Raw genomic sequence first — 17,833 nt, 5'->3', positions numbered from 1 at the left:
CCGGGCGTGTGGCCTGCAAGGCTATGTGTGAGGGAAACCGTACGGCGCCTAGGAGTAAATAGTAAGCGCAGCCAGTGTGTTGTGGGCTGGAGAAGAAACCGAGGATGTTGGAGCTGGAGAAGGGGGAGGGAGGAGGGCGAGGAAGGACCCGATCGCTGTCTTGGTAGCTGAAGGGCCATAGTCGGGATAGACCAGATCAGCGTGGCCTCACCGGGCAGAGCTGAGGCCAACCGACAGTGGGGGTGGGGGTGGGGTGGGGGTGGGGGATATGCAAAAAGGCACATTTCGGCTCAAATGCAGGAAGTTTGTAGCAATTGGAGGTGCTCAGCCAGCCCGGGAGGCGGTGAGCTGCTCATCACTGGCATGTGCAAGTCGGAGTTCCAGAGAGGATTGGATGGATGCATGCATAACGCCTGCATGGGTACATGCATAATAACACTCATGCACTATGGGCCAGGCTTGGCGCTGTGTTTGATAGGAATTAGTTCAGTTAATCCTAGCGTGTATCCTGTGAGCTAGCTGTACCACCTGCCCCCATTTTACAGATGAGGCTAGAGACCCTGAGAACTTCAGGAATTTCCCCAAGGTCACAGAGCTAGTGGGTTGACCCTTGTCTCTTCATGTTTAAGCCTTAAGTTCTCAGCGTCTCTAACCTCATCTGTAAAATGGGGGCAGGTGCTACCAAACTAGAAGCCTGCAATTCTAAAAAAAAAAAAAAAAAAAAGATAATGTTGAAATAGTGTTAACGTTGCTGGAGGAAATTAGTGACTGCATGAATTATCCTGAGAGGAGAATTGTGTTTAAGTAGAGAGGCTGGCTGTTTAGAAGACTCTGCCAGAACAGCAGTTTTTTGTTTTTGTTTTTTTTTAAACTGGGCAAGGGACTCAAGGGATCATAAATTCTCTGAAATTTTGCTAATTTGTGTTTATATGTTGAAAATGTATGACGTTTTTTTTTCCCTAGGAAGGAAGCTCTAGGTTTCTTCAGCCTCTCCAAAGTCAATGTTTTGTTTTGTTTTTTTTAATTAAAATTTTAAAAGGGGGGGAAAGGATGTGTGAAAGAACTCTTTGCCCAGCCGACAGTGGCCTTTTAAGTCGGCCTTCATAATTGTTAGCTGGCTTTCAATAAGAACTTTCTCTAGTTTGTTTGTGGCTTGAGTTCGAACACCATGCCAAAGTGATGTGATTCACGGCTTGCCACCGTAGCAAAAGTAGATTCCTTCCAGACTTCCTGAGTGTGCGCAGGGTGAGGTGGAGGAGTCTACCCTGGGGTTGAGGATGTGTGGGCTCTTGACTGACCTTGGCCACTGGTGGTTTTATGACTTGGATCTGTCTCTTCCCTGTAGCTCTAAGCCGCCTCTGAGAGAGGTGAGGCGAATGAGCTGAGCTTGGAGACCTTTTTAGCGCCTGTGGCACTTTGCACATTAAGAGGATACAGTTTGCTGAGATGTGTCAGGATTTGAAGAGAAGGTTTTGTTTACTCAGTGCCTATCCTAACCAGCCATGCAGGCTCCAGTCATCCGACCCCTCACAGCCTTCTGGGTTTCTAACTTAAGTTTTTCCCATCGCGAGGGGCCACCTCCCGGGAGAGTCACATTCATCCTGGGTTATTTTTGTGTTCCCTGTGGGTATCGGGAGGAGTTCATTTTTCAACCTGGCCACTGTCTCCAGATGTGGAGTTCCTTCACGGAGAAAAGATAGTTTCTTCTGTGGTTTTCGGGTCCGGCCCTGGGGCCACACACCCTTTCCTTCCTTAGATATCCTGATCCGAGAGCAGATTAGGCCACGGCCTTTGGGAAACAATCCACAAAAGGCCCCCCGATCCCTTTCACGGGTCAGAACTGATAGCCTGGAACACAACACCTGCGTGTGGATTATTTTTATCTGGCTGCATTGACTTACGTTTCTCCACACTGATGTCCAACAGTGCCGCTTCGCTCCCCCCCCTTTCCCCCACTCACCCCCTCCTCTTGGCATAGCATTTCCCTACCTGAAACAGTTTTGAATGTGAGCTGCAGCCCAGACGTTTTGCTCTTTGCTCTACTTTTTCTGGATCACTTTAAAACAATTTTTTTTTTCCAGTCAGACGGGTCCCAGCATGCTCTCTGGGGGCCGCTTGCTCTCCTTCTCCTCTCCATTCTCAGGCCTTGATGAAGGCACGACCAGTCCACTTACAATACCTACGCTATCAAATATGCTACCAAACACTTTGAGAAATTATTGAGATAATCTGTGGCTAATTACCCCTCATTGAACACGAGTGAGTGACATGACTGAAACCTCATCATCGCTTTTCAGCCCACAGATAATGTTGCTCCTCTTTCTGTCTTGAGGTCCCTGGAGTCCAACCCCTCCCTACCTCCCCATTAGCAGGCTGTCTCTCCTGCCGTTCATAGATAATGCACCCTGACTCCAGACAAGCTTGCTTCTCGTGTGTACTGAGACAGGCTGCCGGGGTTCCCTGGACATGGTCATGTGTTGTTCACTGCTGCGTCTCCACCCATTCATCAGAAGCCTTTCCTTACGGTCCCGGCTCACACCTGCCTCTCTAGAAAACTCCCTCCCTCCTCCCAGCATCATTTATTCCCCTCGGGGGAACACTTAGTGGCCGTTCCAGTCAGTGTGTCGTTTAATTTTTGAAAACACACATTGTTTGGGAAGGCAAAGGTTGTGGATCTTGGGCAAGTTCTTTCCCCCATCAAAATCTAACCCAATCCCAAACCTCAGACACTCATCATTAAGTTCTTTATGTCCAAGGGTTATGCTCTACTGAAATGGCACTTATAGGCATGTGAGTTCCAAGGCCCCTTCTAAAACCTTTCTTAGGAAATAGAGATGGCCCAGCTGGTAAACTGCTTGCTGTGCAAGCGTGAGACCCCAGTTGAATCCCAAGTACCCATGTAGAAAGCCTGGGGCGGTACCCATTTGTCTCCTCTGTGCTGGGGAGGAGGAAACAGGGTCCTGGGGCTTAATGGCTAGCCAGCCTATCCTAATTGTTGAACCTTGGGTTCCGATGAGAGACTCTATCTCAAAGGAAAAACCAAAACAAACAACAACAACACCAACAAAAACAAAAGTCAAGATGGATGGCTCATGAGAAGCAAGACTGAAATTGAGCACATGCACATCTAACCACACCACACACACACACACACACACACACACACGTCTGGGCTCCCCACCCCCACCACCCCCACCCCAGGACACGGCCCCACTCCTCTAGCTGTAAGCAGCAACTGCACCATCCACCTTTGGGTTCTTTGGTAACTCCTTCTGTAGGATGTCATCCAATAGGGGTTGAGAGGTGGCCGTCACCATGGCAACCACCCAGTAAACACAACAGCGTCACTTCACAGTTAACGTCTTCAATTGTCTTAAATGAGGTGTCCAAGGGCACAGACCTTGATTGCCAATGATTCAAACCAGAACTTGTCCCTGGCCTCCTGACTTCGAAATTGAAAGTGTTTTTTCTTTACTGTCTTTGGCTTTTGATTTCCTTTCTCTGGTCTTTCATTACCAAGCCAAAGACAATTGATTCCATCTAGTGTTGTTTCTGCTTTTGCTGTCTTGAGCGCTTCTTCTGTATTTTGTACGCGGGGTGAAGGAGGGGGCGCCACCAAGCCTCTAGTGGGCTTCTTTCCTTTGGTTTACTTAAAGCATTCCTTTCTCTTAGTACTAGCCATGAGTACTAGAGAATCCCCATCTAGGTTTTTGTCCTTCCTAGATATAATTTGATTTTTGAGGGAAATCAGAGTAGACAAAAATAAAGCAGTGAGCCCAGGCCACATGAGTAACAGAGTATGACTCTGAGGCTTGGGTTATAACAGAGTCCTGCCCGGGAGACTGGTTTTGAGTGATGTGTTCCGAGCGGGAATGGAGAACATTCTCTTGTTTACACCTGCAGCCAAGGGAGTGAAGAGCCCTGGGTGAGGCTGAGGCTGAAGTAGGCCTATTAAGACACACTGACAAACTCCCAAGTCTCGGATGCTTTCAGCATCATTGTAGCCTCCAGGTCATCCCACTCTTGTCTGGGGGAAGAGAGCCCATTAGAAGTTCTCCCTCACCGGGTGTGGTGGCGCACGCCTTTAATCCCAGCACTCGGGAGGCAGAGGCAGGTAGATCACTGTGAGTTCGAGGCCAGCCTGGTCTACAAAGCGAGTCTAAGACAGCCAGGGATACACAGAGAAACCCTGTCTCGGAAAAACAAACAAACAAAACATTCTTCCTCTATGTGAACCAACCTGTACTGGTGCCTTCTTGTGTTACTGTGGATTTTTCCGGTGTCCTAACAGCCTCTGGTTGTGAAAGGAGCTTCGAACATTCCAGACACTGCCATGTACGTGTGGTCCTGGCAACGGCCTCATGAAGCAGCCAAAGAAGCTGTGCTCACTTTATGGGTGAGTAAACAGCGCCCAGAGAGGTGACAGGCTTCTTCTTCAGCCTCTCCAGGGACCCACCCACAGCTAATAAACAGTACGGTGGAGACCAGAGCTGGCTTCTCCGTCCTTGTGCTCCGCGCTTTCTGCTCTTCACATGGCCTTGGCTCTGGATTACTGGGACCGCCATTTTCCACCTTCAAGCACGCTGCACACCAGACCTTGAAAGGTGGTAGTTTAAAAATTAGTAAGTTATACTGCTGGATGGGAACACACTAACTGTATGAAGTGACTTGTGTTAGGAATTGATTGGCTTTTGCAGATAATATGGAATTGTGTGAACTCCCAAAGGATGAAACAGACTGAAATCATCACCCCTCGGTGCCCAGCACAGTGTCTGACACCTACCATGATACATACTTTTAATCTTCTTGCTATGTCCCCCAACATAGTCTTAGGACAGTGCTTGGTACCCAAGTATTCAGGAGTTCTCTTGAAAAATATATGTTGTCTTAGTTAGAGTTTCTATTGCTTTGATGAAACCCCATGACAAAAAACCAAGTTGGGGAGGAAAGGGTTTATTTGGCAAATACTTCCAGATCAAAGTCCCCCATTGGAGAAAGTCAGGACAGGAACTCAAACAGGACTGATGCAGAGGCCATGGAAACGTGCTGTGTGCTGGCTTGCTTCACGTGGCTTGCTCAGCCTGCCTTCTTATAGAAGCCAGGATCACCAACCCAGGATGGCATCACCGACCATGGGCTGTGCCCTCACTCATTGATCACTAATTGACAGAGTGCCTCACACCTTGGATCTCATGGTAGCGTTTTCTCAACTGAGGCTCCTTCCTCTCTGATGGCCCCAACTTGTGTCAAGTTGATATACAAAACCAGCCAGGACACATGTGAAAAGGAAATATGTTCTTTTTTATTTTTACATATTTATGCATGTGTGTGTGTGTGTGTGTTTGCTTATGTGTTTGTTTATTTATTGAGAAAGGACCTTGCTGTGGAGCCCAGCCTTGCCATGAACTTTCAGTGATGACACTGCCTCAGCCTCCCCAGTGCTGGGGTTACACTCTGCTTTGTACTAGAGACAAAAACAAGGTGTAGGCAAGACCTAAGGAGGGAGGGCACGCGTTGGCTCAGCTGAGGTTGGGGGAGTGAGCAGATAGATGCTTAGGAGAAAACAGCAACTGAGATGACTCTCAGACAGAGGAAAAGGGTGGAGAGTGGCGGGTCAGCAGTCAAGGCAGGGAAAGCCTGGAAGGAGCCATAGCTCCTCCTGAGTCGGTGGCGTGTTTAGGAAACGCTGGCTAATTGGATCTATCTGGGGCATTGAATTACTTGTTTCCAGTAAGAGTGGAGATGGAGAAGGGGATGGAAAGGGAAGCTGTGAGCAGACTGTAAGATTGGCTTTCACCCAGAGGCTCAGGGGCCTCCTGGACGGTATCTGAGCCGAGAAGTGGCCTGTTCAGAGCATTGTGAGGAGGCTGAGGGACCCAGATGCACTTGGCCCTGAGGTGCTCTGAGTGCTGGTTGCAGCTTGGGATATTTTAACCTCCTTAATAGGAGTTAGGCCTGAGTGCCCGTGGTAGGGAATGGCATACGGATAAAAGCATGACCTTTGGCCTGCCCCCCACCACGCTTTTTCACTTCTTTATTTTGTGCTAGAGCTCAACCCAGGCCTCATGCTTGGTGCGCATTAGCACTGTACCCTGAGCTACACTGCAGCGCCTGTACAGACGGTTTAGAGCTAATCGTTTTCATTTCTCTGGACTCCAGGGTTCATTTCACCCAAGTGCTGATAAGTTTTACAGCCTGACCTTGTTTTGAAGATCCACCTTGATCTATGCTTTAATAATATGTGGCAATAGCAAAGTCATGCGTGTGGATATTTGCGTACCCACAAGAATATAGGCAGATAACATTTTACAAAAGGTTATGCATGTGGTCCAACAAAGTACAGAAGAACAGACATTGTTATCCAACTTTTACTGGCAATGAATCCTTTTTTAAAAAAACAGATCTTGCGTCAGGTTTATTTGTAAAAACAGCATAGGACACTGGTCATCTGTAAATAGTGTGTAGGTAGGTGTGTCACACCAGTCCATCTGTCTTCACATAGGCAGAAGCCTTTTCTATGGGGCCTTCACAGGGGCCTGGGCAGCTTTGGGAGCCTGAGCTGGGGCTGCAGCCTGGGCCTTAGCTGTAGTTGCAGCCTCTGCCTTGGTTTGAACCTTGGGCTGTGGTTGGTACAGCCTACGACCCTTGGCCATGTAGCTTCAAATCCGCTTCCCAAGATTAGGATGAGGGATGAAAGCGAGCCGGCTGAGTTTGTGGCTGGGGCCTTTGCATCTTGGGCTTGACGGCCTTAGGCTTCACAGGGGCCTTAACGCCTCTGCACGACACTCATTGCCTTTGCGTTGTTTGCCTGCATCTTCTTCAGGCCTTTCTTGTCCTTCTTGGCAAAGCATGTGTTCCTCAGGACCCCAAGGTCAACCCCCTTCAGAGATTCATATCTTGGTGACTGGGGTTTCTTGGTGCCCTTTCTGTGCCATTTGTGGGACTGGTTGTGTATGGTGTGGTTCTTGGACTTGGCCATGTCTGCACGGTAACCCGAGGCTCCCATGGACTGGACGCAATGAATACTTTTAAACTCAATCCTGTACCACAAACATTTAGGGTTTCCCAAAGCAGGAGTATTTTTTTATTATTTATTTATTTATTTATTTATTTATTTATTTAAAGTACATACAGTGCTTTATCTGTATGTACACTGGATGCCACAAGAGGGCATCAGATCACATTACAGATGGTCGTGAGCCACCATGTGGGTGCTGGGAATTGAATTCAGGACCTCCAGTGCTCTTAACTGCTGAGCCATCTCTCCAGCCCCTCAGGAGTGTTCTTTCACCTTGTTCTCTCTCTACCCCTGCCTCATTATAGTAACAACCCCGGGCAATCCCCCACATTGACTGTTTATTGCACTCACTGCTTTACACATCTACCTTAGTCTCAACATCTGTCATCTCTTATTTAGCTTTAAAAACCTTCCCACCTGAGCAGAAAGGTTGCAAGACCCTTCCTCAAAACAAACAAACAAATAAATAAATAACTTTTTAAAAAAGGAAAGGAAAGGAAAAGAAAAGAAAAATCTATAAGAGATCTGTGTGTAAAGGCAATACACATTTCCGTGTGCCGTAGTCGGTGAGTGACAGTGAGTGACTGTGAACCGTGCATGGGTCCCTAGTTTCTGTTCCCAGCACTTCATAGACTAGGTGTGGTGGCACACATCTGTAATTCCAGAACTTGGGAGGTGGAGTTAGGAAGATCAAGAAGTTCTAGATCTTGTTCATGTAGTTTGAGGCCAGCCTGGACTACAGGAGATGCCCACCCTCTCTGTCTCTTTCTGTCTTTGTCTGTCTGTCTGTCTGTCTGTCTGTCTGTCTCTCTCTCTCTCTCTCTCTCATACACACACACACACACACACACACATACATACACACACACACATACACACAAAGCCAGAGAAAGGGCAGAGACAGATAGACAGAAAGAGAAAGGAGAAATACTAAGAACAAATAAACATCTGTCATTAAAATTTAAAATAAAAAGTAAAAAGTAAAGCCAATACAGCACAAATTACAGCCTATCTCATACTCATGAACAAGGCTGTCCACAGCTGTCATCCCCACTGACCTCTTGCCATGGGCTTACAGTGTGGTATAAGCCATAGATATGGAAACAGTAAACACTTCATTGCAGAGTGGATAACTACCTGATGTTGGTTTTTATTATTTTTATGTCTTTCTGAATGTTTAGAATCTTTGGCAATAACAACAGTTTTAGTGCACTTTAATTAGACCATCTTGCTCCTACCCCCCTCTTGCTTAATTGTCTTTTAGGACAAAGACTAACCAATTATTACTAAACTGCTACTGATTTTTTAAATGATGTATTTATGTTTATTTTGTATGTATGGGTGGGTGTTTTGCCTGCACAGATGTCTATGTACCACAGGCATTCAGTGCCCTCAGAAGCCAGAAGAGGGCATTATATTCCCTGGGGCTGGAGTTACAGGCTGTTGGGAGCAGTTGTGTGGATGCTGGGAATCGAACCTGGGTCCTCTGAAAGAGTAACTAGTGCTCTTAACCACTGAGCCATCTCTCCAGCCCCAACAGCTACTGATTTTTATTATGGAAAATTTTCAAACACACACAAAAGTAGAAAGAACAGTGTGGTGGGTCCCTTGGGCCCAGCAGCCACAGTCAGCTACCTGAGGCCTGTGAGACCCGTGAGGCCAAGGGTTTCCCGCTCTCTTAACGGTTGTTAACACTCAAACCACCTTGGCCCACTTCCCACTTCTTTAGCCTACAAACTCTTTCTCTTTAAGAAACTGAATGGAATCGCCTTTTTTCCTGAAACGTTCACCTTTTTTTTTTTTTTTTTTTTTTTTTAGTTTTCACCTTGCCTCATCTGTTCATTCACAGGTCTCCTCTGAGATGTCACATCCTGAGGGGAGGTCATCCCTGACGTCATAGCTGACATCTCTGATGTGCACTTTTACAGCTCCTTGTCCTGGCCTTCCGTTCCACTTGTCACAATTGCAATGGCGCGTTTAATACTTCTGAACCTCTTTCCCACACCAGGCTGAAGCTCACGGACAAAGAGTTCAGTGGAAGCTGGGCATGGTGGGGCACATCTTTAGTCCCAGCACTCTGAAGGCTGAGGCAGGCAGGTCTCTGTGAGTTCGAGGCCAGCCTGGTCTACAAATGGAGTCCAAGACAGCCAAGTCTACACAGAGAAACCCTCTCAAAAAAACAGAGTCCAGTGGGAATGACAGGCACAGAGAGCCTTGCTGACACTACAGTATGGGACAGACCCTGAGGGATGTGACGATGCCCCTGGGAGCCCAGAGGAAGCCCACTAAGCCTGGGGCCAATTATCTCCCTGTGGGGTAGGAGGTAGGACCATTTTGAAGGTTATCTAATAGTTCAGCAGGTCAAGGGAAATGAAAAGGAGGCTTGGCCTGCAGGATGTGCTCAGGCACCTGGGAGCTCACTGGAGCTATAGAGGGTGGGGAGTCTGGGGACGGGCGACAAGGAAGGGCTTGGAGCTTGTTGAGATCTGGGCTTGGACTTTGCAACTGGCAATGGGGAACGAGAGGGTGCAGTCTATACTCAACCCGCCTGAGCTCGGATGACGGAAACTTCCATACGAGGAAGAGACTATCCAGCTCTCTCATTTTCCCTTCAAAGAAGCAGCCTTACCTGCTGGCCTTTGTCTCTTCTCTCCTTGTTCCTTAACTCACCATTAAGCAGAGAGAGCCAGGAGGGCAACGGGGAGAGTAAGGAATACCAGGCCTCCTCCCTCCTCACAGGGAATAAGAGTGTGGCCACACTCCCTGGCCTTGGTCAGAGGCCTTCCCAGAATTAGAAGACAGACATCTCAGTGCTGACCCCAAACCCCAAAGGTGCCACCTCTCCAACCTTGGTGCTTGTCTGGCTTGTGGTGGCCTCTTGGGAGTGGGCCAAGGACACTGGGTAGAGCTCCTGGGAATTCCCAGTAGTGCACTTACCACCCACTCAAGCGCCGACGGCAGCCAACAGGCAACGCTGTACCATTAAGGTGTTTGTCAAGAAGCTCAGCTGGGCACTGTGGGCGATTCTGAGGTCCCTTTTTTAGACTGGCTGGAGCTGAAGAAAGAGAGAGAGAGGGAGAGAGAAACAGCTTTTGGAAGCAACACAGAACTAGAGTGGGGGTGTAGCAGGACAGAAGGAACCCTCCCTGGGGGCTGGGGGGGCCCTGGGCTCCATTGCTGACTCCCTTGCCAACTTGCTCTATACTTTAAAAGAAGTGATTTCTCTGCACTTCATTTTTCTCTCCTGCAAAACATGCATGTGAAGTTGCATGATCTTTTAAGTGTTCCCGAGCAGTGCATTTCTTGGACCCTTGAATGGTTATGTATTCAGTAGGAAGTTTTTTTAAAGGTAGTTCTAACACAGGGGGATGAGCAGCAACGGTTCTCAGTTGCAAGGCTAGAGGAGAAAGGTTTTAATAGGACAGGAATTCAAGGGAACTGACCTAGTGATCCATCTGATCCTGGAGAACTCACCAGAGAGAATGGGACAGCAGCAGTGGCCACGGGTGCTAGTCGCTGTATTGCAGAGTGTAGGCACAAGAATATGGTGACAACGCTACATATGGGTTTTCTGTTGTTACTACAACAGATCGCCACAAATTTAGCTAGTTAACATAATCTAGCTATTGGCCAGGCATGGTGTTGCAGGCCTTTAATACCAGCAGAGGCAGGCTGATCTCTTTGAGTCTGATTGCAGCGCGATCCACATACCAAGTTCCAAGCCAGCCAGAGCTACACAGTGAGACTTTGTCTCAATAACTATAATAATAACTATAAAGCTAATCATATAACTCAGTTGTGCAGCGCACCCAGGCATTGAATTCGATTTCCAGTACCACAAAAGAATCTGGAATCACGAGTCCAAAATGGGTTTTGTAGGACTAAAGTCAAGGCATAGGCATGGCTCATTCTTTTTCGGTCTCCAGAAAAGACTCTGTGCTGTGCTTCCTGGGTCTGCTCTCACTTCCTGGGTCTGCTCTCACTTCCTGGGTCTGCTCTCACTTCCTGGGTCTGTTCTCACTTCCTGGGTCTGCTCTCACTTCCTGGGTCTGCTCCCACTTCCTGGATCTGCTCTCACTTCCTGGGTCTGCTCCCACTTCCTGGGTCTGCTCTCACTTCCTGGGTCTGCTCTCACTTCCTGGGTCTGCTCTCACTTCCTGGGTCTGCTCTCACTTCCTGGGTCTGCTCTCACTTCCTGGGTCTGCTCCCACTTCCTGGATCTGCTCTCACTTCCTGGGTCTGCTCCCACTTCCTGGGTCTGCTCTCACTTCCTGGGTCTGCTCTCACTTCCTGGGTCTGCTCTCACTTCCTGGGTCTGCTCTCACTTCCTGGGTCTGCTCTCACTTCCTGGGTCTGCTCTCACTTCCTGGCTTGGGACTCTCTACTTCTCCTCACATCTCCGACTCTGGCCCTTCTGCCTCCCTCCTCTAAGGATTCTCGTGGTTCCATGTCACTCTCCTTGGTGCCCCATGGTAATCTCCCTGTTGGAAGACCCTTAACCCCACCAGGACAGTCTCTTGCTATGTGCCACTCACAGGCTTTGGGAATTTAGATGTGACCATCTTCAAAGACCCCCTAACAATTCTTTTAAATCATCTTTTGTCACCAGATGAGGAACATGATGCACAGAGAAGTTAAGTCATTTGCTGGAAGGCCCTCAGCTAAGTTAGGTGACATTTAGTATGTGGCAATGTGTAGGTCCCAAGTGAAGTATCTTTAGATACGACCCTGTCCAGCCCATAGGTGTGAAGGGAGTTAGCGTAACTCTCTGGAGGCGGCTTACTAAGTTCTAGAGTCTCAGCCAGGCGCACGCCTGTAATCCCAGCACTCAAGAGGCAGAGGCAGGTGGATCGCTGTGAGTTCAAGGCCAGCCTGGTCTACAAAGCAAGTCCAGGCCAGCCAAGGCTACACAGAAAAACCCTGTCTTGAAAAAACCAAAAGAAGAAAAAAGATCCCGGGTCTCTTGCATGCTAGGGACATGCTCTGCCGCTGGACCAGCCCCCCAGCCCTCCTCAGTCCTCCGGAACTAGTCTTCAAATGGCCCTTTCCCACGAGATGACCACTAGAGAGTAGCTAGAGGGCTTTGTTCTGGTCCAGGGGAAGTTGCTCAATAAATATCAGCGGAGGTGGACGGATGGTTCAGCAGTTATTGATCTTGTAGAGCATCCAGGTTCGGTTTCCAGCATCCACAGGTCGACTAGCCTGTATCTCCAGTTCCATGGGACGCCACACCCCTTCTGATCTCTGTGGGCTCTGGCATACATACACTCAGGCATACACGGATGTACACTTGAAGTAAATATTTAAATTCTAAAAGATAAAAAAAATAAATATTGAGTGGGTAAATGACTGAGCAGAAGCGAGCGGATTGGAGGCGTGGGAGGCAGACCCCATACTTTTTTGGTAAAACACTGGATATGAAGAGTAAAGAAGAGAAGGAGTCCTGGGTCCGACCAGGCCTCTGGCGTGGAGAACTGAGACCGTGATGGTGTCATAGGAACTGTCTTAGTTGCTGTGATAAACACTGAACAAAAGCAGCCTGAGGAGAAAAGAGTTTGTATCACCACACACTGACCACCATCCATTCAGAAGGGAAGGCGGGGCAGGGACTTGGGGTTAGGAACTGAAACAGGCCAAGGAGCAGCCCTGCCAGACTTTCCTACCCTGACTTGAAGCAGACAGTTCCTCAGCTGAGGTTCCCTTTCCTCAGGTGATGCTTTCTTGTGTCGAGTGAACAGAAAAACTAACAGTACAGGAGCCACAGCACAAAGGTAAACGCCGAGCACTTTAGGAGTGTGAGAAACAGGAGCCCCAGGAAGGAGGAACTCTGCCTGACCAACTGGAAAGCCTCAATCTTCCCGCTTACTAGCTTTGTAACTCTGGGCGAACCTCAGTTTTTTTTCATCTGCAATTGGGAATCACCGTCCCTCCCTCATGAGTTTCGACCTACACAATGCCAAGAGCGTCTGCAATCCTCATCGGAACTAGGCCATCTCTGACCGCCCAAAAGTTAGGTCTTCTCGAGTGAAGACCTGCGCCCAGCAAGGTCTCTCATTCTGCCCTCTGTGCCAACAGCGCGGCTCGCCTTCATGAGGTCACGGTCTCCCTGAAGTACTCCTCCGCCAGCGCGAACATCCTCGTTTGTCCTTGCAGGAAGGTTTCCCTCCAGGAGCTCCACGTGGTCTCCTTCACTCCATACACAGATCCCTGGGATGGGACTTGAAACTCTCTTCATAAAGAAGCCTGTGCTTTGTCCCTGATGCTCACATGGGCACCAAAGGTCTTGGATTTGATTGCCGTGTGTGTGTGTGTGTGTGTGTGTGTGTGTGTGTGTGTGTGTGTGTGTGTGTAGAGGTCAGAGGCCAACTTGGGGCATCATTTCTCAGGAGCTACCCTGTATTTTGAGGCAGGGTTTCTCACTAGCCTGGAGCATGCCAATTAGGCTAGGCTGGTCGGTCACACACAGAGCACTGGAGCCCTGAGTGTGTCTGCCTCCCCAGGACTGGGATTATAAGCATGTATCACCACACCCAGCATTTGCACTTGGGTTCTAGGAATCTAACTCTGTCCTGCTCGCCTTTACTAACTGAGCACCGTAGCTCTCCAGACCTCAGACTCTTTTCTTTCTTTCTTTCTTTCTTTCTTTCTTTCTTTCTTCCATTCGTTTTTTTGTTTGTTTGTTTGGTTGGTTGGTTGGTTTTTTTTTTTTTTTGAGACAAGGTTTCTCTGTGTAGCCTTGCCTGTCCTGGACTTGCTTTGCAGACCAGGCTGGCCTCGAACTCACAGAGATCCACCTGCCTCTGCCTCCCGAGTGCTGGGATTAAAGGCGTGCGCCACCACGCCCGGCTCAGACCCCAGACTCTTTGACCACAGTCTTAGATTCTCTCTTCCTTATTCCAACCTGGATTTTCAAGTCAGACACCTTATTGTCTGGTCCTTTTCTTCTCTTTTCTTTCTTGAGGAGAGGGTGGGGCAGGTATCACAAAAGTTTATTTAGCAAAAAGTTTCCTATGAAAATGTACGTGAACCATATCTGGATGTGGTGACACATGCCTTCAAGAGGCAGGTGGGTCACTGTGAGTTTGAGGCCAGCCTGGTCTACAAAGCGAGTCTAGAATTGCCAAGATAACACAGAAACCCTGTCTCAAAAAACTAAAAGAAAAAAAAAGAAAGAAAGAAAAGAAGAAAATGCACATGACCCAACTCTATGTCATAATGAAACAGGCTCTTTGAGGAGGGACGTGGGCGCCTTTGCTGAACATTGTTTAGAGTCTTTCCAAGGCTTCTAACATGATGCTGCTGTTTCCTCGGATGACCGCCATTTTGATGTTACTCTGTTGCCCACTGGCTGCCATCTCCACACACTCATCAATCACAAGATTCCTGACGGGATCAAAGCCCCCACAGTATTCCTTGTCCATGTCTGCCACCATTCCATGATTACTTCTTGTCCATAAATGTCTTCAGTTCGGGAGGGTGGGCCTTGCTCGTGGTGACTCCTCAGCGGGCTCGGCAGGACGGCAAAGGGGTGAGCCCGTCTGGTCCTTCTTGACAGACATCACCATTCGCCTTCCGATGATGCCGGCAGGTACTTCACTCCGCCTCACAGTCCTCCAACTCTTTCCTTCAGCTGGACCACCTGAATAGATGCTCTCAAATGCCCCCAGGGACCATCTGTTGTAACGGACCCAGCTTCTCTCCCCCTCCCCCCAGGCCATCTTCGTTTCGCAGGAGCACTGCTTAGCCTCGCCACACACCCCACCCCCACCCCATGGCTACCTTCTAGTCTCGCCACCCACCTCTGCCGTCTGCCACTCTCTTCTCCCCATTCCTCAGCCCTGAGTCCCCGCGGCTGAAATCCTGCGCTGTGGCCAGCACATCGGTCACACCGTTCTGTCTACGATCTCCACATCTTTGGTTCAGCCCAGCTATTTCGGTCTGCGGGTACGCAATTCTTCTCACTTTGCTCTGGGTTTTACACCTCTTCTTGGCACTTGGAAGGTGTCAGACATCTTGGAGTTAGCTAACAGCTGTCAGGGTTAGCATTCTGACATGGCTGGTGATTGATTAATGGGTCAAGGTGTAAAAAGATGGAAGGTAAGGTGTCCCATTTAAAACTGAAGGAGGCTTGCTTCTTTTGGTGGGCCTTATCTCTTTCTTTTTTTTTTCCTTTAGATAGGACAATGAAACCCATTGCCTCATCGAGCAGGGAAAGCTGAGGCACGATTGATAGATTTCAGAAAATAGTTTTCCACCTTTACTAGATACCAGGCTTTATGCTGGGCGTCTTCACGTACATTACTTATTAAGCCTTCTCAAGACAAGATCCTTTCCTTGGTACTCAGACATTGCCCCCAAGCCAACTGTTCACTCATTTACTCATTCATGAACTTGGTGACTATTGAACCAGACACTGTGCTACATACTGCAGCGGGTGCTTCTTTGTTTGTTTGTTTGTTTGTTTAACGACAGCCTCTATTCCCCCCAGGAACTCAATGTAGTTGGAGAAGCCAGATACAGTCCGTGAATGGGTGTGATGTGTTGTAGTAACTACATTTAGCTGTGTCCACAGATTACCTCAGGAATAAAGAGGGCCACCTAGCTCTACAAGGGCTTTCTAAGGAAGGTTTAATGACAGTGGGGTCACTTGAGAAAGGCCTAGAAGGATGAGTGGGTGTTTGCTACCAGGTATCAAGAGAACAGGGTTTGTAGCGACCAGGAAGAGTCTGGAACTGTGAAAGGGCGGAGTGTTTGGGAGTTGGCGGGTCTTAGATCAAGGGCTTCTTCCTATCGGAGTCAGAGGAGCAAGAGAGCGGCAGTTGGGTAAGGGAGGATCCAGGCTTTCACTAGGCTCTGATCTGTGGTCCTCGGGCGAGAGGATCAGTACATGGACTTAGTGCTTTGATGCAGGGCCTAGCCTGGGCTAAACGTTAGAGCGGGGGAGTGCGTGTGTGGCTCGGCTGCTTCCTAGCCATTCCCACCTGTCAGGACTTGAGGTCTGTGGCTGGTCGTGGTCCCAAAGGCCAAGTCCCAAGAGACCTTCTGCAGCATGACCACTCTGAGACTAGCTCACTGAATGTCCCCCACCCCTCTCCATCTCCCGCCTTCCAACCTCATCGCCGACCCTCACCCAAAGGTCTAGTCATCTTTACATATTTCTCAGAATGTGCCACCCTTACCTGCTAGACAGTTCAGATCTCATTTCCGCCTGGATGTCTTCCATGACCTCCTCACCTTTCCCATCATCCCTCTACCCACTGTGAACAAGACGCCGCCCTCCCCCCCCCCCCCCATAGAATGCTCTCCACTCCTGTTCTGTTGTACTGTATTTCATCACAGGTTTACTTGTCAGTTTGTGAGTTCCTTTTCATCGTTGTACCCCCCAAAACTTCGCACAGTGCCTAACATGTAGTTAAGTGTTTGATAATGTTTGTTGAATGACATAATGAACAACTAAAGCCTGTCCAGCTCTGTCCTAGGCACTGGATACGGAGAGATGGAGGGAGCCTTCCTGCAAGGAGCTTAGCATCTGTAGTGATTGGACCCCAATATTATAAGATCCATAATATCTATAATAGGGGGTTTAGACAGCACTGAGGAGAGAGAAAAAATCACCTAGCCTGGGAAGTCTTCCAGGGGTAGTAATTTATGGATTGAGCATTAAAATATGAAAGGGTTTTTTTTTGTTTTTTTGTTTGTTTGTTTGTTTGTTTTTGCCAAACTAAGAATGCTCGGCAAAGAGAGACGTATGTGCTGAGGCGTAAGAGAGAATCGGCGTTGGGGGACTGTGAGCACTGACACTCTGCAGCGCCATTCTGAAGGGAAAACATGTTTTAGACCCGGGAGAGGGGAGGAGTCAGGCTGCCGCTCTTTTGCAGGTGTTCCAAGACTATTATTCTGGTAATTTGGCTTTTAATCAGTTTTATCACATGGCAGTGAAGATGTTATAGTCACCTTTGGTGAAAAATAAAGAGTAACTTATTTATAGTCTCCGGCAGCTGCCTTCTAAAAGTGGTCTGACTTGGCTTACAAAAAGGGACATGGTCACAATAGAGCTGTTTGTATAGAAACAAAACCCAGAAGCATTTGGGCTAAGGATGAAGCTCAGCTGGTCAAGCGCCTGCCTTGCCCACATGAAGCTTTGGGTTCGATCCCTAGAACCCTCCCCAAAAAACTAGGCATGGTAGCCGATAATACTAGCGCACCTTGAAGGCAGGAGGATCAGAAAATTCAAAATCATACTTGACTACATAGCAAGCCCGAAGCCAGCCTGGTGTACACAGGAAGGGAACAATACCATTTCCCAAGGTGTCTTCCCCTGTACTCACTAATCAGTACTCAGGATGGCCCTCTGAAGGTGGGCAGAGAATAGGATTTTCTGGCTGCAAGCCTGGCATTCAGGGATGTTCCTGATTCTAAGAATGTGGGCTGGGCGTGGCGGCACACGCCTTTAATCCCAGCACTTAGGAGGCAGAGACAAGCCATCACTGTGAGTTCAAGGCCAGCTTGATCCACAAGGATAACACAGAGAAACCCTGTCTCAAAAAACCAACAATAAAAAGAAAAAGAAAAAAAAAAGAATGTGAATATTTTTGTTGTTTTCCAGTAGACGATGTGGGACTCCTCGGCTCCCATCTCTTCAGGTTCCCATCTCCTCTCACATTTTGGGGTGGCGGGGGTGGGGTGGGGGGTGGGGGGGACAGTAAGCTCTTTTACCTTGATGTGCTTTGGTCACACTGCTTCTTTGAACATCTTCACCTAAGCTTCTTCTTGTCTCTTGCCCTTTTTATAGACACACACACACACTCACATACA

The 17,833-nt window shown here is 48.4% G+C and overlaps 1 protein-coding gene across 2 annotated transcripts in view; it reads left to right on the top strand.

The window, feature by feature from the left end:
• The window catches only part of MMP24 (matrix metallopeptidase 24), a 48,699-nt gene that overhangs the window by 387 nt on the left and 30,479 nt on the right, over positions 1-17,833 (top strand). Inside the window, exon 1 of one of the 2 annotated variants that reach the window (XM_084775685.1) lies at positions 14,413-14,606. The exons of the other annotated variant lie outside the window; for it this stretch is intronic. The gene's annotated coding sequence lies outside the window, so the exon portion shown is untranslated. Of the gene's footprint in view, positions 1-14,412; positions 14,607-17,833 lie in introns of those variants that run through there. 2 annotated transcript variants of the gene reach the window in all.

Source organism: Acomys minous, assembly GCF_964271855.1.
Source record: "Acomys minous genome assembly, chromosome: 3".
Lineage (NCBI taxonomy): Eukaryota > Metazoa > Chordata > Mammalia > Rodentia > Muridae > Acomys > Acomys minous.
This window is presented reverse-complemented; position numbering and strand designations above follow the sequence as displayed.